General features: G+C 32.0%; 1 long non-coding RNA gene across 1 annotated transcript; it reads left to right on the top strand.

Moving 5' to 3' along the window:
• The first annotated feature begins 748 nt into the window (after positions 1-748).
• On the top strand, positions 749-22336 carry LOC143257970 (uncharacterized). The gene is made up of 6 exons (XR_013032059.1): positions 749-2068; positions 4352-4442; positions 4637-4862; positions 6151-6225; positions 15715-15807; positions 20031-22336. It is a non-coding gene; the product is annotated as an uncharacterized LOC143257970 (long non-coding RNA).
• Positions 22337-23796: the final 1460 nt, after the last annotated feature.

Below are 23796 nucleotides of genomic sequence, written 5' to 3' on the forward strand. Positions count from 1 at the left end.
TCACCAAGGCACACAGTTCGTGAAGATGTATTATTTTGTAGTTAATAAGAAGTATAAAGTTCACCAAGGCACACAGTTCGTGAAGATGTATTATTTTGTAGTTAATAAGAAGTATAAAGTTCACCAAGGCACACAGTTCGTGAAGATGTATTATTTTGTAGTTAATAAGAAGTATAAAGTTCACCAAGGCACACAGTTCGTGAAGATGTATTATTTTGTAGTTAATAAGAAGTATAAAGTTCACCAAGGCACACAGTTCGTGAAGATGTATTATTTTGTAGTTAATAAGAAGTATAAAGTTCACCAAGGCACACAGTTCGTGAAGATGTATTATTTTGTAGTTAATAAGAAGTATAAAGTTCACCAAGGCACACAGTTCGTGAAGATGTATTATTTTGTAGTTAATAAGAAGTATAAAGTTTACCAAGGCACACAGTTCGTGAAGATGTTTTGTGTTAAGAAAGGTTAACAAAAAAAACACCAGCCATGTGGTAATATTTACTATCAACTTTCATAGTGATTAAACAACATTTTATAAAAAAAGAAACAAATGATAAACAATGTCTTTATTTCAACGTCTGTAGAATAACTTCTTTAACAGTCTGGTATGTTAGATTGATACGACACAGTGCAATGTCTGGAGACTGTTACACGTAATTTTTGTTTTGAAAGTCAGTGTCTAACTGGAGAAAAGTCTAACGCGAAATGAGTTGTTTTGTAAGGAGCTATGTACAAAAGACAAAATAATTTTTGCTGAAGGCTACGAAAAAAATGTCTGCTTAAATCAAAATTATATCTGTTTCATATTTATTATTTATTTTACTTTTTAATACACTAAAAATTCATCAACAAAATATATTCATAATTCAATGTTTTACTGCTTTCGTATTTACTACTTTGTAACTTGATCTAAAGAAATACAATAATATTTTTTGTATATTCACAGTGGTTCTGTGTGTACCAATTAGAAGGTGAGATAACGCATACCATAAACTACCACTGTAGGAGATTCGTTTCAAAACCCAAGATCTGAATTTATAACAGACTACTATTTGCAACTAGTATTTTCAATAAACCTTATACTTTTGATAAACATCACTTATGGGTATTCTAATCATGATTGAGGAAATGAAATATTTTTTTTCTGAAAGAATATTAAGATAGCGAGATCTTTTATGGCTGATAACATTCATTCTTACTTGTATAAAAAAAGGTAAAAAAAACTCACAATGTGTTAAGTTTGACACACATCATGTTGTTTTGTTTTTAGTGAAAATAAGGGACCGTGATAATTACACAAGTTGAGGACGCCAGTAGCGATCGGGTCCTTGTCTCCAGTAAGATATACGTTATATTCTTTGTCTCGCCTTGTTATCGTGACTTTCTGTTTGCTTCATAAATATAATAATAATAAAAATATATGAAACGATTGATTGTGTGTTCTAAAAGATGTGTTCTTTTGTGACCTTTAAATCAGAAATTGTCGAGAAATGGCTCCTCGCGTTCAAAAGAAACCAGTAGAAACCGAAGAAAGACGTTCTCTACCAGCACCACATCAGTGTATTGGAAACTAGCTGTAACATATTTAAATTTAACAAAGTTTTCAATAATTTTACATTTCATTTAAAAATTTGTCTAAATTTATTGGCAATTTGTAACCTTTTTATGCTAAGTCAAGCTTTAAAATATCATTTTCAAAATACACTTCCCCATCACCACGTACCATTTAGCTTAGCTTGCACTAGAAAATTGTTTTTATTGGCCTCTAATTAAGTTTGTTTGACGCATGACACTTGGTAGAGACTGATATTTTAGAGACACTTTACCTTTGTGTTGAAATCTATAGTCGGTCTGGAAAGTGATTGTTAATAAATATTATAAAAGTAAATATATATATATATATTTGTTGTTGTTTGGACCTCCACTCCAAAGAAGACAAGTAAAAGCAAATGTCATTCCAAATGTGTTCAGGTTGTTCAAGACAATCACACTACAGTCCATGAAGAGAACCTGATGAGCCTTGAGAAAGATGAAATGCTCCAAACATCCAGTAGATTGCATACTCGAGGTAATTATCGTAGTCCTAGGCCTAATAAAAGGTCAGTGATAAATATATATATATTTAGATGTAAAAAATACTAATCATTGTCATTTTGTTTTATTCAGCAACATAGAATAAGCTTCTTGCCAACATACTGAATCTATGGTTGTTTTTATGCAACGAAACAATAGTCTGATGCTTTGATACCGCTCACATTCTTTTCTATACCTGTGGAATAAATTGGCTTTCTGCATTGCATTTAAGTTCCGTCTTGAACATGCTTGAACATTTTAGTAGAATTGGTAAAATACGTATCAGGAAAACAAATGAAATTCATGTACCGTTGAAACGAGCTTATTGACTGACCAAGTGTTTAACTGCGAAGCATGTGATAAGCTACTTTACAAAGTTTTTATTTCAGTTGAACTCCATTTTTATTTAAAAAAAAAATCAGTAAATTTTAAGGTGAAGTAATCTACTATAAAACATTTTACAAAATTAGTGTACGTCAAAAAACTTGCTTTTTGATATAATATTAACATTATTTTAGCATTATGGATCATATCTATACATTTTATATCAAAAATATATCGATTAATTGTGACTACCCCATGAGATAACTTCTAGTTATGAAGAACCGAGACAAATAATACAATTATGAATATGTTATTGTGACTAAGTTGGTGGCATGATGTCGAGAAAGCAAGGAACAATGTAGTTTTGGTTAAAAATACTATTAACTGGAGAATTCTTACTGGAACTTTATCTTTGAACCTTTGAATGGTGGGTAAAATTAGGCATTGTTTTACGATTACAAAGTACCGTCTTATGCACCGGCATATACGGTATCTGCATTTTCTCCACAGAGAGGATTGAACCGGACTTGTAACTCTGTAAACTTGCTGCTAACCATCCGGTAGACTTAATTTACATTAAGTAAGTAAGTTAATCACTTTTGTACCTGAAATACACACAAGACCAGTGTTACAGTCATATATCCTGTGGCACGAGCAGATGTGAATGAAAATATATTCCTTTATATGGTGGGAGTTATACAGTTGTTTAAACTCAAGCAGCTGGCGGTTTATCGTCATCTACTCTCTGGTACGCATCACACAGTTGTTTAAACTGGGGCAGTCGGTGATTATCCACTATCTACCCTTTGGTACGCATCATACAGTTGGTGGTTAATCACTATCTTCCCTCTGGTACTCATCATACAGCTGGTTAAACTGAAGCAACTAGTGTTAAGTATCTAATCCAAGGACACATTAACATAATACAGGCGATCCTCGAACCTGTAAGCTTTCGAATACAAGGACAAAACACTAACAAAAAGACTGCCACTTCTCTTAGTTGGAAAATCTCCACAAAAACTGTAATTTACTCCAATGATGAAAGGCAAATGAAAGCTAATAGTCTCCTTTCGTATCATTCAATCAAACATATAAGTAAATATGTATATAACTTACTTCCAAAGAAATATTAATTCAAAGATATTTTCTATATCTTGCATGCATATTTCTAAACATGCATAAGAAGAATAGAACAATATCAGATTGTTGAAAATTATTCTGAAATCTCAAATTTCAAATAATTATGTGCATCATGGTAACAGTTATGACCAAAACCATAACAGTATATTTCAAACGAATCTAAGCCATTCTGCACTATGTTGTGTACTTACCTACTATTACAGCAATATATTTTTTAATACTTCACTAATTTAAGCAATACACTTGGAAACAATATCTGTATGAAGTAATTATTCAGAAGAAAATTAAGTTAAATGGTCACATTAATTTTTATTTTTGACTCTGGGTTGCCTAGAGAACACCATTAACGTATCATATAAAACAAAACACGATAGTTATTTATGTGTAAAAACAGGAATACAAATATACTCAGTGATAAAACATTATGATTAAATACAATTTTATACTAGGCACAAAGTCTGAATTGAGTTGCATTTCTGCTAATTTTGTTTGATCATATTTTAATATAAAAAGTCATACCAAACCTAATTCTTTAGCAGTGGTTTAATTGCAAATCTAGTAGCTTATAACGTTAAAACTAGGGTTTCGATACCCTTGTGGTCACAGAATAGATATACAATTTGTGTAACGTTTTGATGAGCAATAAACAAAACCTTAATATAATGATAAGTAAAACACCTCAATTTTCATGGACAGACTTTCAAAAAGACTATAAAAGAGCAAACGGGACTGTACTTTCTTCTGTGTAACATTAGCGACGACAACGAAACTAATAATGTAATGTGTTTTTCTTTCTTTTTTTCTATTCCATCAGCTTGATTAAAAACAAAGGACTACACTGCACAACAATTTTTTTTTATTGTTTTGCTTCCTGAAATGTTTCTGCTGATTGTGACAGGTACCTGGTGAGTATGCACAAATATAATTTTGGTTTTGCTTCATAACGTAAGAACTCTGAGAAATAGACAGTTAACTCTTTCCTGGCAACATCGTATTTAATTTCGTTTATGTTTCTAATACGCTATTAAGTTCAACATAATTAAAAGTGTTTTGCTCCTGATTTTTGTTTGTATTCAATGTCCGGTGCATCACGTTGCAGTGTCCAACAGTAGTCAGCAAGCATTGACGGATTCCAGTTGCCCTGATATCGTTTTTCCATTGGAGCAATGTCCTGGTGAAACTAAAGATTTCGATGAAACGATACGTGATGGGAAAATGTGGATGTGATTTTCGTGATCAGCTGCCAAAAATCTATAAGGAACACCCAACAGTGTTCAAGAAGCAAAAACTTTTTTGTGCAGTGCTATCGTCCCAGAGCCGGAAAGGTAAGTTTAGGCTTCAAAGTATAGTCACTAAAATATTTATAATATAAAAGTAAAATAAAAAATCGCACTTTAGTTGAAAATAGTAATCTTGTTATCGTGTACAGCTCACAATAATACCAACTAGAAGTAATCGCAACAACGTGTTAGGAGAAAAAATAAATAAAAACAATACTCATTTTGTTGTTGTTTTTGATGAAACCTTGGATATGGAAAAAGGAATCCAGTGGACCTGTGTATTAATTAAAAGTTGGAGATGATAAGAGGAAGGCATACGGCTTTGTCTTTCTAAGAGAAAAAAATAATTATGGACACACATTATCAACATCATACAGACATGCAGGTTCTGAGAGTACAATTTTATTTATGATAATTTAGTAATTAAGTTACATTTCTTGGCAGTATCCTCCCCGAGTACGGATACACAGTAGTTACAAGAAAAAATAAGTTTGCAATATTATCAGTTCCTTCACTTTTGGCCCGGCATGGCCAAGCGCGTAAGGCACGCGACTCGTAATCCGAGGGTCACGGGTTCGCGCCCGCGTCGCGCTAAACATGCTCGCCCTCCCAGCCGTGGGGGCGTTATAATGTAACGGTCAATCCCACTTTTCGTTGGTAAAAGAGTAGCCCAAGAGTTGGCGGTGGGTGGTGATGACTAGCTGCCTTCCTTCTAGTCTTACACTGCTAAACTAGGGACGGCTAGCACAGATAGCCCTCGAGTAGCTTTGTGCGAAATTCCAAAACAAACAAACCTTCACTTTTTGTTCAAAGACCATGCCAGCAAAACAGTCTGTGTTATAAAATAAAAATATATAATGCTCTAAGTTTTATATTTGTTGAATTGCCCATAAAGCTAAAAGAGGAGTACCTGTGCTAGTCGTTCTTAATTTGGAAATTAATTTAAGAGAAGGAAGGTAATTACTCAACAACTTTCACCATCAAATCTACTTTTGGGCTACATTTTACCAATGTGAGATTGACTGAACATTACGACGGCCTTAAGATAACGGGATTTGAAACAACGACACATTGACTGCAGATCTAGTTTTAATAAATGTATTATTTTATTCATATGCAAATTGTATTAACATATAATATTTCAGGTTTAACGAGAAAAATAATGATTAATTATAGTAGTTGTCTTTATTTATCTTTATATATATATATATATAAAACCATGTATCGAAAAAAAAGTCGTGTTATCGTTTAGTATAAGATAAACAGTTTTCTAAATTAAAAGTTTTCCGAATTTGAATAAATTCCTCAAGTATCAAGTTCTGTTTTTTTTTAGGCAATTACAGAATGAAAACGAAAATTGTACTTGAAAAATAATTCAGGACTATTAACTTTCCGAATCTCAAGAATGGTAATTATGGAAAATGTTGATACCATTATGGGACCACATTAACCTGTTTTCTTCAGATATATCTGGCATAATGCAATATGCAACTGGCCTTTACAACTTCTATCGGTCCATCAAAGTCTAAGTTAAGGCATTCCATTCACGTGCAAAATTCAATAGGAAGAACGATCGGGTACATTGGAGAGTACAATTGTTTAAAGTACGAAGTCTTTGTTCTAATACGAATTTTGGTATTTCCCAAGAAACGCTTGGATTGCCATGATACGAATGTGAATGTTAACTATCGAAAGAAAACAAACCTCTGCATACACACACACACGAATGTATATATGTACACACAAACGTATAATTTTGTATATTCGAAAATATAACTTCAGAGGTATTAGCGACAGCGAATACATGAAACTTTCCGGCACCCTTTGGAGGTGCTTGAAGATTGCAGTATTAAAAATACGTTACCTATACATTCAAATCATATTCGAACCAATGCAAAACCGAGTGTTAGTTATTCTTATTATAAATTTGGTTCTCGGCTCAGATAATGTTTTTGTTCAGAAATAAAAGAAACGCATAATTAAATATGAGTGCACCGAGTCTGCAAGCAGTATGAATAAATTTCATTTTTTGAAAACAATAAAGGAGTTCGTAGATAAACTAGTTCATCTGACTTCTGGAAACTGTTAAGAGTGGAATAGTGTTATAGCAAACATCCTTTATAAAATATCTTAATAGCAAAGTGGGCGATCGGCAAATTCAATCCCTGAAAGTTGTTAAGGATGTAATCGTTGTTACATAATTGACTCGATCTTGAATTTGTTAAGTTGTTGTTTGTAGTTAAGCACAAAGCTACATAATGGGCTATCGAAACCCGGATCAAAGCGTTGTAAGTCCGCAAACATACCGCTTTACCACAGGGGGGATTTGTTAAGCGTATAGTCGTTATATGCTGGATTCTATTTCTGAACGTTGTAAGGATGGAGTGGTTATATACTGGACTAAATCCCTGTAAATGTTTAAGGGTGGAGTTGTTATATTCTAGACTCGATTTCTGTAAATATGGTAATGGGATACTAGAACTCGCTATTCTTTTCACTTACATTTTATCCACTCGCAGTTGAAACAATTTTAATATAATAAAAATTAATAGATCAGTATTTTTTTTCGGCTAAACTTATCTCCATTTCACAATAAAATCACTATTATTCAGGTCATTTCTTAGAACGTGATAGTAGCATTCGTGTAATAGAGTTTATTACTCAAATTAGTAAAAGTGTACAATTCTGCACAAACAAATGATAATCGAAAACACATTTCAAACAATATGTTTAAACTTCTCTGCTAGAATATCTGCTTAACTTTATTGAAAAATCCAATATAAAGTATAACTGATTTATAATAGCTACTTACGAAACTTAGTTGAACTTCGTTTGCTTAATAGTGTTTATGTTTTAACTAAGAACAAGTGGTGCTATGCTTAATTATATCAAATGCGTATTTAGTGCTGGTCTATCTATTGGACGAGTAACCTTTTTGGTAGTCAAATTAATGTGGAATGTAAGTTATACTATCCTTATGGATTTAAAGCATGAAGAAAAATGTATACGTTTTCTTACTCACAAAATTGAATTAGATAATTTAACCAACTAAATAAAATGGTTTAATGATCATCAGAGCAGTTTCTTAATGGTGTCGTTGGAAGGGCATTAAAACATAAGCTATTTCAATACGACTGGTCATCTTCAGGTTAACAGAGTTTACAAACTCTCTTTGTTAATATAAAAATGACAGCAAAAGGTCAAAACGTCGTTCTTTACTTTATTGTAATGAATGTTTTAATAGACTTACAAAATTTACTTCAAGTGGGTTTCTCGTTTTCACGAGAGTTTATCGCAGTGGAAATTTATGCTATCCTGTAAAGAGGGGTATTTTTAAGAATATTTTGATAACTGTGTTGCTGTAAAATAGAATAAATAAATGAAACTTCCCTACGATTATATGAGCAGCAAAACCAGTATATAGCTTCTCAGTAAGGTAAGGAATATACATTTTCTCGAAGGAAAACGGAATTGGTTTTATATAGAAAACTAGTCGCTTTTTTTGGTGATGAATAATCGATACAAAATCATAACCTAAATTTAACTTCATTTACAATTTATACGAAACCATTTTAAAGCAGTTCAATGTAAAAACACAATTTGTTTTGCCCATAACAAAATAAAATAGCTTTTCTGCAGTTCTGGGTTTAATGTCTTTCGGTATAGTTAGTTATATGCTGGACTCGGTGTGTAAAATTAGCTAAATGTTGAGCAATTAGATGAAGGATTGGTCCGGCATGGCCAAGTGGGTTAAGGCGTTCGACTCGTAATCTAAGGGTCGCGGGTTCAAATCCCCGTGTATCAAACATGCTCGCTCTTTCAGCCGTGGGAGCGTTATAAAGTTACGGTCAATCCCATTATGCGTTGGTAAAAGAGTAGCCCAAGAGTTGGCGGTGAGTGGTGATGACTAGCTACCTTCCCTCTAGTCTTACACTGCTAAATTAGGGATGTCTAGCGCAGACAGTTCTCATGTAGCTTTGCGCGAAATTTCAAAACAAATAAACAAACAATATGGAAGGAGAAATTAATTTATGAAAAATGATTTTAGTTTCCTGAAGGAATCTTTCTTTCACTAATTTGCTTATCATCCTAATGACAAATCGATTTTCTTTCATTGCTGACGTTTTTTGTTCACTGTACAAAAATATTAAAACGCCACTTATTTCCAACTATTTGTTACTTAAAATAAAGTTACACAATGGACTGTCTGTATTATGTCCATCACTGGTATCAAAACTCGAGCTTGATCATTATAAGACTTTAGATTTACTGCTGTTTTTCCTTCCTTCATTTTTTTCTTAACTGAGTATACTTGATATTATAATAACATTAATGATGTAATTATCGCTTTACACTAGCATACTTCATATTTGCATATTAAGCAATCGTTTCATTGAAACGCTGATTAACGAAGAAGGATAATTCAAAAGATATTTTATTCTTGAATGTCGCTAGTGTTGTTAGAGAACAAAGAAGTATCAGTATCACCGTATCTTAGTGTTGTCGTTAACAGCTGGACATATTAGCAGAATACAATAGAAGTGGCTCAGCGGTATGTCGGTGGACCTAGAACGCTAAAATCCGGGTTTCGATACCCGTGGCGGGCAGAGCACAGACAGCCCATTGTGTAGCTTTGTGCTTAATTCAAAACAACAACAACAATAGAAATATGGCGTAGAATAGTTCATTAACTGATTCTTTTATTGAATGACTCGCTGATTGGGAACGTGTTTCAAATTTCAACTATAAATAATACTTATAAAAGTGTAATACCATATACCAATGCAAATACGTGTTATTTCTTTCTTTATGACTCTAGATTTACAAAATTCCACAAATGTTGACATGGTATCATTTCGTAAAAACCTATTTAATGAAGAAACAAATAACTATAACTTTTTTTTTTAGTCCTTGTGAAGAACAGGTTTAATAATAAACAGAAATTACTGTTGTGATGGAATGCTTGTTTCTTTGAAGTTAAACAAAAAGTTACACAATCACGGGTATCGAAATCCGATTTCTAGCATTATAAGTCCTCTGATATGCTGCTGTGCCACGGAGGAAAAATTGTCGTTAAATCATCTTACTTTATGAAATTGGGAAAGTTTTTATCCCATTTAATGGAATTTTATTTATCGCTTTTAATTCCCCCGAAAATTTATTGTTTTCTTTTATTAAAAAGTGTTATTGCTATTAAGATGATATATTTTAAAATCAGACAATATTTTTATGAAACTTTAGCTCAATATATCCATCTATAGCAGTCTCATGAAGTTTGACAATCTCACGCGACCTCCAAGAGATCTTTGAATCTTTGACAACATGAGTTGAGGCTGTATACTGATAGACGATTGCAAACAGTGGCTGGAAACAAACCTAATCCCTCAAGAACTTTAGTTGATCTAATTCACAACGTGTTCGTTGACCATTCTAGTGCAGAGAGAGGCAATTCAGTCACGCAGAGATTACCAGAACCAGAAATGAAACGTTACAATAAAAACAAAACTGACTTCCAAGACTTTGAGAAACCTCTGTGTACATCAGTTACTTATGGATTAAAATCTTGTCTTTTCCTTTATACGATTCCAACGAAAGGAATCCCAATATATGACATACTAGACAACAGCACTTTTGAACCTTTGATAACATTCTTAAGGGACGTCATTTCCGATCAGACTGACGTCACATCTTATCAATCAATTTCCAGGTCTTTGATTATTGTTATAAGTTCTATTAAGCCCATTTAGTTGTAACATCTTCATCAAGACTTACAGAAGTCAGATCTCTAACTCTTTCTTGTTTCACCTATATTATGTTTCTAGTTTGTTCGAGAAGAAACGTAGAGTGCTACATAACATAATCTTTCACAGAATTGCAACAAGTATATAGATATTTCTATACTGTTTTACAAGAATCTGTGATTTACAGTAACACTTACTTTACCCATAAAGGTATAAGCAGATAACGTATGTTCAAACAAAATACAAAATATCCGTTTTTAAAACCAGAGAAACGAACTTTGTTCTAATTAAAAAATCGTCATCTTGAACAAAGACATTTTTATTGGCAGTTATTTATTCCCTAAAAAAGCTACATTTATGTTCTTAGAGTAATAAGTTCAGTTATATTTCGACACAAATATAGCATGCCAATTAGTTTCCATTAGATTATGAAAACGAAAACAAATTATTTCTGTATTTGTTAAAATTGTTGTAACAAATATTGTATGATAACAGCTTCAAATAGAAGAGACCCAAAAAGATAAACTTCATGAAAAATAGTCATAAACAATATTCTATGTAATTACTTCAAACACAGTTTAGGTGAGGTAAGGAAGAAGAATAAACTGAAGGAGAATAAAGTGATTTTTATTGGAAGGTGAGTGTGAGAAGTGTAATCTTAAGATGGGTATGAGAAGTGTAATCTTAAGATGGGTATGAAAAGTGTAATCTTAAGATGGGTATGAAAAGTGTAATCTTAAGATGGGTATGAAAAGTGTAATCTTAAGATGAGTATGAGAAGTGTAATCTTAAGATGGGTATGAAAAGTGTAATCTTAAGATGGGTATGAAAAGTGTAATCTTAAGATGAGTATGAGAAGTGTAATCTTAAGATGGGTATGAAAAGTGTAATCTTAAGATGGGTATGAAAAGTGTAATCTTAAGATGGGTATGAAAAGTGTAATCTTAAGATGAGTATGAGAAGTGTAATCTTAAGATGGCTGCGATGAGCACAAACAAATTAAAAGGTGACAGCATTCTTAGAGGCAGCCACAAAGAACGATTTCATTACTTATGCATTACGTAAAAAAACCTTAAAATATTAGAAACTATTGTTAAATGTTATGATAAACGTAACGAAATCCATTGCATTGTAAATAGTCATTGTATTTTGTTCTCAATTCATCACATTGCCTGTTAGATCTTTTTGTGTATTCTTAAATAACTGTGATCCATGTGGATCAACTGATGTACTTTAAGCCTTAACACAGTCCACAGCTTTATACAAAGGATTCATAAAATTTAGGCCTTATATTTACTTTAAACGTAACTGAACCAAATATGTTTACTTCAATACAAAGTGCTTAAGGCGATACTTTTTTTTTCAAACATACCGTATCTATTATAACTCAGCTAAGCGAAACAGTTTTTAAATATAATAGAAGATGGATAAATTAAACATTTTCAGTTTAACCATACTTTCTTCGTGAAATGTAAAAAGTTCTGTTACAATAAGATTTAACTGCTGAAATTTTCTTATTTTCGACAGTCTAAGCAGTGTATAAATAAGTTTTCTTAGATATATTATTCATAATTTATTTAATTACTAAGTGTTGACATCACGCAACACTACAAAGTGGAACTACAAAATGTTAAAGTTGTGTTTTTAGACGATATTTGATTCCTTATACAATATCTCTTGTTTATTTAGGTCATAAGGCAGGACCCATTAAAGGAGAAAAACTAATTTTATGTTTTATATTATCCTAAATAGTAAATAATAACGTAAAGATAATAACTTTATACATGTTTATGTCTTCTAATCTAAATAACTTCTTTCGTTGGCTCTCCCTCGAGAATATCTACAGTATAACCAATTCCTTGCATCGTGATGTTTCCTTGAATATTATAATATCTACATCAAACTGTCCACAGTATAAAAAATGGAGTTATAAATAAGCACATGGTCAGTTGTTTGGGTTGATTAAACATCTCTCTTGTGGTACATGGCTAGTTTATTGGATTGATTAAACATCTCACTTGTGGCACATAGCCAGTTTATTGGATTGATTAAACATCTCACTTGTGGCACATGGTCAATCTTTTGGTTTCATTAAGCATCTCTCTTCTGACCTTAAAAACTGATTTTTATCTAGGCGAAAATATCCATATTCGATCACTATTTTTGAAGTAATACCGTTTTGAGGATTGTTTATTCCCTAAATAAGCTCTTTTCATTTGTTCAACAGTCTGGAACTTCGCTAATGTCCCCCACGTGATGGTTGGAAAGAAGAATAATGTATCAAGTCTTTTGAACCATTTCTTTGTTTAATAAATGCTTAAAAGACAGTAGGTTGTCCATAATACTGTTCTGTTAAAGCACGATTAAGTAAGTTTTGCTCTATATAATCATTAAAGGTAAAACAAACAAGGTGTTAATGTAGTACACATAGTAGGGGTTTGTGCTACAAAGAGCATATTTTGAAATATAAAAATCATCATTGTTATTTTCTATCATCAGAATGATTGAAAACATTTCATCCCATGTTTTATTAAGTTCATTGTAGGATTTAGTCTATTATAAATATCTGTTCGAGCACGATTCTTATAGTTCACTAACATTATGGAATGTATTCGACCCATTGCTGGAAATTATTGTTGCCTTTTAAATTTAACAAATATTCTAATATCAAACAGTTATGCATATTAACTCTAAAAAAGTCACAAAGACGAAACGTTAGTTTAAATATAAAATATATTTTTATATTTGTCTGGAGTGTAAAGGTAGTTTTTTCTTAACTTTTATCATGCCAAGTATTTAGTCAATAAACTTTATAAAATTATTAGTATCATAAAGCCTTCGGAAGTTACGATTGAAAACTATTTAAAGTTAGTATTATTTATTAGCATTTACACGTTTCCATAAGAATGACATTATTACATTCCTTTGAACAGACTCAACCTACACTAATGTGTGATTTTTATGATACATGAATTTATCCCTTCTTGTAACAAGACAAATTTTAATGTGATATTCGTTGAATTATAAGATTACAACTTATTACAAGGCTTAGGTTATTATCTTACCTCTTTTCATGTTCTACCATATTTTGGCTAGTAGCAGATAAAAAATATTTTGTGTTAATTTTGAATTTGACGGAAAGTTACACGATGGCTGTCTGCTCTAGCTATCCCTAATTTAACAGTGTAAGACTGGAAGGAAGGCACCCTCCACCCACCATCAGCTTTGGGCTATTTTTTCTACCAACAAATAGTGAGATTGACTGTCACATCTAACGTCCCCCCACATACGACTGAAACGGCGAGCATGTTTTGTTTAGTTTGAATTTCACGCAAAGCTACACGAGATCTATCTGCACTAGTCGTCACTAATTAAGCAGTGTAAGGCTAGAAGGAAGGCAGCTAGTCATCACCATCCACCACCAACTCTTGTGCTTCTCTTTTACCAACGAATAGTGGAACTGACCGTAACATTGTAACGCCCTACTGCTGAAAGGGCAAGCATGTTTGGTATAACGGAGATTAGAACTCACGACCCTCAGATTGCGAGTCGAGACCATGCCAGGCCACCGTGATAAAATCAGGTTGATGTGTTTATTGCTGAATAATCGTTATTTGTCATAATTTCTGTACGTTAAGATGCATCCCGTAGAGAAAGATTGCAGCAGAGTCTAGCGCCTTAACCACTTGACCATGTTCTAGGGTTAAAGATTTTTAAATTTCTTCATCATGTTATGCATCACTTCTATGGGTAATAAATATTTTGTATCCAAACAATCACGACTCTAAGGGGTTTCTGGGCATAGCGGGCCAAGTCTTTCTCCAGCCAGTCTCTTCAAAGAACGTTTATGGTTTGTGCCTAATTCTTGAATTGTTAGAAAATTAGATTTCTTTTGTTTAGCCATAGAATGCAATAGCCTTTAAAAAATCAAATTAATCTTTAAGGCGAAGCAAAAACAATCCAACCCTTAATATTTCTGAAATGTGATTTCATTAGTTTGAAGAATCACAGAAATAGCTTTGAGTCAAACGTAGATATTCATCTGTTCAACAAAATCAGGAAATGGATTTCAATAAAATCTAGCTATAAAAGCCCGTAAAGCACGAAGTTTCTTTTCCTTTCATTTTAAAATAATAGAAGTTTTATATTGTTGTTTAACCAGCGATACCATTCTTTAAAAAAGACGGGTAACAACGTGCTAGCATATACAGTCATAATCCAGGGAGCTTAAACTTTTTATTACATTTAAAGTCTAAACTATATTAAACTCTATACAAAGATGTATTATTCTGGCATTGACGCAACATATGATATAGTATACCACATAATGTTTAACAGATTAAATAAGAAAAAAAAGCCCTTGGTCATATTATTGATACTCAAAAGATTAACTATTAGATTGTTCTATTCGATTAATATGATAGGTATCATTATATTCAGTAACACTGCGTTATTGCTTTGTTTTCGGACGTATGGGTAAAGCTACACAATGGTTACTTGGGCTACCATCTCTAATTTTGGATTGACAAACTAGAAGGGAGAAAGTCCATCAAAAACATCTAATTCAATCTTCTTTGGCTAATCGAATAGTTAGTTTTCACTGGATAACTCTTATAACAAACGCATAGAGCCAAAGAATAAATAACTTGTTTATTTCGCAAAATGGACTTGAATCATAGATCGAAGTTCAGCAAGACTTCACTTATAATAACGGATGACAGAAAGAAATTATGTATATTAAAACTTATGATTTGTGTTAGGAAGTTTTACAAACTGGAACACCCAGAGAAGTAGCCTCAAATTACTTTAATGTTAGGTTATTCATAAATATTTTTAGAAAAGGACATCAAAAATTCTCCAATGATATAATAACTCGCAGCTTTCTTCATTGGCTCACTTTTCTAGACATTTAAAATTTGGGGTAAATCCAGCTTTCCATCCACAGCTGCTTTTGGGACGTTACTCATTACAAAGAAACTTCCAGTAAAAAAAAAAAAATGCATTAGTAGGTCCTTGGTAATTTGTTCTTCAGTGATCACTATTTAAATTACATATCTATTTCTCTGTCTTTTATTTATCCATTTTGAATTGATAATAATACTAATATGTTTTATAAAATATAAATATTTTTTTATATTTTTATAATTTTTTTACAGACTCAAAGAGAAAAATCTATTTCGGTCCTGGTATATCTCTGTACATATATTGATCATAATCCAGTACCAGAGAATAGTCCTATCCTCCTAGCGGTATGTTCTCAATCTATTGCAGTGCATTGAATATTTGATCAAAGTGTTTACAAATTGACAAATATTAAATTAAAACAAAACATAATTTTTCACGCCCTTGTGATATGGTTTAAATTTTCTATGCATATCTAAAGTAAAACAAGTTTTTATATAAGAAAAGAAGTGAATTTAATGAAATAGCAAAGATATTTTTACATATCAACAGTTGTTATAATGTAAAGACCTTTTACAAACTGGCGAAGCATAATTATAATTAATTACACTTGTTATGAGACATTAGTAATAGGTTTATTATTTATGTTTTTAAGGGCAATCACTACTGTGTTTTATTGTATTTCAGCTGGCCTCAAGATCTATGAAAACATTTTCTTTACTTGTAACAGTAATATTAATATCAATCTTTCAAAAACAATGTAAACAAGATGGTAGGGATGACATTTACATCATCCTTACATAACAGCACAGACACACAGCGTAGTAGAATGTTAGCAGACAAAAGTAGGATAAATATTGAAGACGTAATGTTATGTGTTGCATATCGAAGTAAGAAAGTCATACGTTTTAGATATAGATTTTTCTAAGCTGTTATCATGCATCCAAGACACTCAGCGGTACATATGATGGCTTATAACGAATTTCCATACCTTTTATTAGCACAGCACAGATAGCACATTATATACATTTGTGCTAAACGCCAGACAAGTTGGTCACTCATAAGAAACCTGTCGATAATTCTGTGATGATAAAGGATTAACTTTCATGCCTCATGAACGTAAAGTAAGTCATTCGTGTCTATGTTATTTTATGAGGAACGGATAATAACTAAGATACTTTATAATCCATAAAGATATTGTTCAAAGTCTTATGTGATATTCATGAGCACCAGGAGTAAAGACAGAACATTTTGTGTTTCTTCTCAGAAGACCCACATTATGTTCTAACCCACTACAAACAATGAGTTGAGAGAGAAACTCTCATAAATCATCTTTATCATAAAAAATTCGTGAGATTATCGCTCCCCAAGTAGAACTTCATATTACAGCTAACTGATATCAACTCGGTGATATAAAATAGTCACTATGTTGTTAATGACATAAAAAGACGGAGCGAAAAGCTGTTCTCTAACGACTGAAAACATGAAAGTTGACTTTTTTTAAGTTATTACTTGTAGTAATAGTTACAGTTTTAATACGTGGGATTGGTCGTGATTGTAACCATAGCTACAGCTTAAATTACCGTGTCTGTCATTTTAATTTGCCTGTTTACTATTTTGTTTAAGTCAAAGTTACTTCTTGAACATTTGTTCGAGAAGCATTATGTTTTCCAGTTGGTTGATAGATTGTAAAAAATGAATCAAATTTTGCTTCCGCTCAGAGGCTGTTAAATGATATTACTGTAAACATAGTTTTTCAATATGTCTGTAACGAACTTTTATTGTCATTTTTTAAGTGTGTTAAGAATCGTAAAACTCTAAAAGTTAATAAAAACAACTTTCCTTATTTGACACCTTAGAAACTAATACCACAAGCTTAATATAAATAATTAAACCAAATTAAAATGTCATGCCAAGTTTTATCGATTCTGTAACCCTTAAATTATTTATGCGGAATATGTAATGAAGTACGATAATTAAGGCAAGTTTCACTGACCTAGCTTTAATTCTCAGAACTTAAGTTCCCTTAATTACAAGCTCACCAATACATAATTTTGGCTTCCAATGCTAAATCAGTATCACCGATTTTACTGGTTAAATAAAACATGACGTGGCTTTGGAACTACTTTTCCAGCTTTACTTAGTAGACGTTCAACGAAACAACAATATCTACAGTTTTATGTATACAAATGGAATTTAGTTGATAGACACGGCATGGCCAACCAGGTGGATAAGGCACTCGACTCGTAATCTGAGGTCGCGGGTTCGAATCCTCTTCACATTAAACATTCTCTCCCTTTCAGCCGTAGGAGCGTTATAATGTATTGGTCAATCCCACTATTCGTTGATAAAAAAATAGCCCAAGGGTTGACGGTGGGTGGTGATGACTAGTTGCCTTCCCTCCAATCTTACACTGACAAATTAGGGACGGCTAGCTCCGATAGCTCTTGTGTAGCTTTGCGCGAAATTCAAACCAAACAAACAATTTAGTTGATAAACGTTACGAAATTGCGTAGTTTGCTGCATAACCTGGACTTGAAATACTTAATATACTATGTTATATATTATTATTTCATTTGTTGGGTTTCGCGAAGTGCTATTCATTAATTCTGAAAAGACAGGCAAGTAGGAAGGCTGCTTTTCAGCATCACCTAACGCTAACTATTGGCCTTATACTTTGTAACTTCCTACTAGTAGAATCTCTTTGCTTTAATAACATACAGTCAAATAACTATGGCGTGCAAGTTACGAATTCAATGTTTAAAAACGAATGTTTGAATCGATATTCACGTTAAAAGTTTAATTACATTGAACTTGAGAACATACTGTTTTGTTAATTTACTTCATCATTTTCTAATGTTGATTAATTCTGATATTCATGAGCTACTTTAGGGATACCTGAGCTAGTTATCACCAATGTTTGAGGGATAGACTAGAGGGAAGTTAGCTAGTCAACATTACCCACCGCCAACTCTAAGTTACTCTAATCAAATAGTAGGATTTTATCGTCACTCGCATAACTCATCAGCGTCCTCCCAAAGTGCGTAGAGCGATTATATTTGGCGTTAACCAGGGATCTTCAGATCCACATTCCAGCATTATTTAGTAGTAAAGGAAAACTGTAACTGTGAACGTGTACTTTCAACGACTCGCTATGTTTTTCGCAGTATTAATAATTAAACCTCTGAACTTTGTAGGTTCTTCACTAAACATAAACTTCATCAATTAGCTCATTTCTAAGGAGAGGTGAGGTGGATTTCACCCTTTTTTTTGCAATATAGTTTAGTAACATTTAGGCGATCAAAAGTCCACTTGTGGAAGTTTAAGCTTGTAATATGCAAAAAATTATTTTAATTTGTTTTCACACAAAGTACAGCAACAGCAAATGAACAAAACAGTTTTGGATCAGTACCTTTTCACATCTAGTTTGAACATAACACTAGCATTCTGATGTCAGTTTACTTACATATCATTACTTATCTTTTCACATAATGATAACTTTCTGATGTCAGTTTACTTACATATCATTACTTATCTTTTCACATAATGCTAACTTTCTGATGTCAGTTTACTTACATATCATTACTTATCTTTTCACATAATGCTAACTTTCTGATGTCAGTTTACTTACATATCATTACTTATCTTTTCACATAATGCTAACTTTCTGATGTCAGTTTACTTACATATCATTACTTATCTTTTCACATAATGCTAACTTTCTGATATCAGTTTACTTACACATATTTTCTGATCTTTTGATATCTTCTTTGCGAACACTCAGTTTGAACATAACGCTGACCCTTTTATGTCAATGAAATTTCACAAAGTGACGCAATATGAGCTTTATATTTATCAGTATTTGACACAGACATTGCTTTAATTATATAGTTTAACATCAATACAACCCAGTATTAAGCAAGCACTGAATAAAAGTTTGCTTTCAGGTAAGTTGAAGCAGATGATACTGGTATATAAAATATATTCTATTTCAAAAACTGTTTATCTAAGGTAACAAAACATTTTTATAATTAATTACAGCTGTCATAAGACATTACTATTAGGTATATTATAGTTTTAGCATATTGTTTTATATTCTCCCTCTTTAGGATTTTCAAGAAATAGAAGAGTGTATAATATTATTTCAATCACACTATCCTTGTCATGCCCGACGACGAGTTTCTCTCAGTACAGTACTCATTAGACATGAAATTTCGAATAGAACAAACAGTTGTGGTTAAAACACTATTTGCTATTTGTTGCAATAACAGTTATTGTGGCATGAACGCCCTTAACACGTTGGCAAAACATGACTATAATTAAGAGTTAGTGTTAGGCCTATTGTGGTTTTCAACACTACATTCTTTATGTTAAGTTTTGAAACTTTTTTTCATATTCAAAGGAAATACTTTTCGCAATAACAACAAAATTATTTGAGTGCCTAACGGCATTTTGGAGCTATAAATCTATAATTTTATATTGAGATAAAAAAGAGAAATATTAAAATAAGAGAACTTTTTCTAAACTTGTTTTTTAGGAAATAACGTTTGCTTGTTTCTCATCCTCTCAGTTTTAATATGTCCTTCTCTTCAAACTTACGATGCTAAAATCATGGGTTCACTTCTCTTCGGTGGACACAGAGTATAGACGGATATGGCCTTGCTATAAGAAAACACACTCACACACAGTTTTAGTGGAATTGCAAAATAAGCAGTGTACTTATTTTCAAAGTCAGTACTGGAAATAGTTTTGGAAAGTTCAATAGTCTAGGGATTACCACTCTTTGTGACATTCCTCCTGAAGAGACTCGTTTTTTTCTTCACGTCATGTATTTTGAATCTTGAAAACCCTGTTACAGTTTTCCTTGTCTTAGAAAATAACGCTTGTATCTCTCTCTTAGACTTTGATGTAACTGAAAACTAAATACTCTCATGTTTTCTCCCCACCTAGGGAACAGACACGACATACTAGGCATAAAGAAGTCGTTCAGTTTTACGTTACTAGATGCAGAATATTAGCAACTGTCACATTGATCATGATAATGGTACATTTAATTCTGAAAGTAACGACATTTGGCTGTACGTTTATTTGTGTGTTAAGTCCAGAGCTACACAAACCAATATCGTGATTTTAACAATAGATATTAGTAAACCTATTTACTCTATTTAGAAGAGTTGAGTTTCGCAGTCTGATAAATATACAGTATTTTGGTAACCACCTTTTTCACGAGAATACTGCGAATTTATAGCATTTGTTGTTCACTTCTGATGGTCATATTTGTCAAAGGAAAGGTATAAATGTATAGGGTCTTTATGACCACCTTTGTCATGAGAATAATATAAGTATACAGTATTTATTATTTCTGTCTTTATAAGATTAATACTATAAATTTACAATGTTTTAATGGCCACCTTTGTTAAGAAAACACAACAATATACAGTATTTTAATGGCATCTTTATCAACAGAATGATAAAGTATACTACAGCATTTTAATGCCACTTTCATCAGGAGAACACTACAAATATAGAACAGACCTTAGACTGATCTTTGTATCTGTAGAACGATATTACTTTTGCTTGTAACATTTAATTTCTATTTACGTTGATAAATTTTATTATACCAGTAATACTGGATTAAAACTAAACGTGTTTTGAGGAGAGAAGGATTAAGAGTTTGACAACAATTTTTCTTGTCGTGTAAAACTACTACACTTCTTTCAGCTCAAAAGAATCTTGTTTATGTCACTAATGTGAAAGAAAAGCACTCGTGTGTACTAATTTAAAGTGATTTTTTTTAATATTACAAAACAAGATACCATACCATATGTCTAAATCGCCGTTAAAAAGTGCTGTAAAATGTTTCTATATTCTAAAATAATTCATGTATTTTCTTCATCACCATTAAGCGTTCTACATTAAATATCGTTTGTTCAGTTACTTTGAAATATCCTATCTGGATTGATCAACTTGTAGCCATGTTATTATTACCAAAGTGTAGTGCGATGACAGTACAACCAATAACAATAACCGTATAGAACATATATTTCTGTAACACCAAAATGAAACACGTACAATTAACTTTCTTTTGAATGGTCTTCTAAGTAAGGTATTCTTACTAGTGAAACAGCGAACTCAAATAAACCTAAATAATACCCGTTTATATAATTGTAATGACTTGTAACGGCTAGTGGAAATATGCCGAACTAACACTCGTTTAAATAACCTTTTGAGAGTGCTATTGTTATTTGCGCCCAACTAACTTTCGTTAGTAATTGAACTGAGAATGACATTGTTACTACTTGTACAATAAGAACGTGAAACATGCCTAACTAACTTTCGTTTAAGTAATTATACCAATAATGACATTGTTACTGCTTGTACAATAGAAAAGTGAAATATAGCTGACTTCCTTTTAAATAATATATTAATAAATCTTAATTTTGTATTTTCTGTTATCAGTATAATTGGTATTTTGGAACAGCAAGAGGGAAATGTAACTTTTCACTTTTAACCCTCTTATGTTTTCACCAAAAATGTATTTCTTGTTGATTAATGGGGTTTTGTATTTTCTGCACATAAGGTTCTACATAGGATAAACTCGAATAAAGCCTTTCATGCAATCTTTATTAACAGAAAAAAAATCCTCTTATATTTTATGAGGCCAAAGATGCACGATATATTTGAATTCCTGCGAGTAAACCTTTAAAAATACGTTCAAAATGGAGAATAGTGATATTCTTTCATGTTTTCCAAAAATATTTTTGAATGAATGTTTCATTTTTACTTTCTTTGAGTTTAACTGTTTCATGGACTGTGATAAAATATATAATGTGTTATAGATATGGCGTGTCTCTACTTTTGAGGTTCTCAAGGAAAACGTTTACCGCTCTCTATCACAATTTCGATTTCTAGGATCATATATTTATGTCACGTTTAGGCGGAAGGTGGAAACTTTATTATGAATTAGGAAATATATATATAAAATATACGTTGGTCCTTTAGGTCCGTACGGACTAGTCACACAAATACGTTTAAAGAAGTTTAAACTCACTGTATACCATCTGCTCCATACCTCTGTCAAAATCAAGTGTAAGTTGAAATAGTCCAATCTATTGAAGCTCTTGTTTCCACCCCAGTAAACACTGTAAACTTTGAAAATTAGATTATCAAGCATCATCAAGCTTAGTTTTCCAGAGAGGAAGCATTAACCGATCAATGGTGAGTCCTTCTTTGTAATTTTCTGAGAATGCTATATTTGAAATTAGAGAAACATCTTTTCTTTAAGGTACAAGAATGGATAAAAGAAACGGATAAGAACTTTATCTTTAAGAATGGGAATCGAATACTCATCTTGGCTTTTACTACACGAAGTCGAATATTGCTTAAATTATTGGACTGAAAAATCCAAAATCTGTAATGATCGTAAAGGTTATACCACAGTGTTGAAGGAAATCTTATTACAAATACGTAAGAACTTATTAAAACGTTTTTAGTGAAAAAAATCAAAGCTGTTTACGTAATTTTTAGCCAAGACGTGAATTAAATCAATGTGATTATAAACTGAGTTATAAGGAAAATATCGTGCATATTTTAAAATGTTATTCATCAGGAACAAATTACCAAATATCACAGTAGGTAGTATTCTAATAATTAATTAGCATTTATCTACAAACTTTATTGATTCCTATTTTAAGTTTTATAAAAAAATGCATCATTGTGTATCACATTTTTTGTCGTAGCACATTTGAACAGAACGTTTCATATTATAATTTATATTACATTTACCATTAACATGTCGAATTTATATACCGTGAATACATGTTTGATGTGGAAGTCTGGAGTCATTTTCGCGACACTTCGACGTACCAATGTTGACGATATATATATATATATATATATATAAATGAGTGTATATCTAGAAAGAGAGAGGAAATTATTTTCGTATTATAGTAGTTTGTTTCAAACAAAACTGAAGCTATGCTATTTATATTTCTAGTAAATTGTTTATAAATCAAGCGTCTTAGTTAAGATCATTTTATACCAATCTACAACGTTTAAAAATTATGTCTTGTTTAAAGTGTTATGAAGCATAATTTGATTATTCACTGGAACAACACCTTATGGACACAAAGGCTAAACAATCACAATGTTGAGGCGTAACCGTCCCTAAATTCGAACTCTAAAATTTACTAAAAGGGAGGCAACGAGTCAGTTGTTCTTGCAAACTTGAAGTGACCAATCTCAATCAAGTAGTGGAACTGACTGTCACTTGTATGTGCATCCAGTTCGATAAGTTACTCATTAAGTTGATTCAAGGGTCCACCCCAGGATTAAGA

Source organism: Tachypleus tridentatus, chromosome 7 (genome assembly GCF_004210375.1).
Source record: "Tachypleus tridentatus isolate NWPU-2018 chromosome 7, ASM421037v1, whole genome shotgun sequence".
Taxonomy (NCBI): Eukaryota; Metazoa; Arthropoda; class Merostomata; order Xiphosura; family Limulidae; genus Tachypleus; species Tachypleus tridentatus.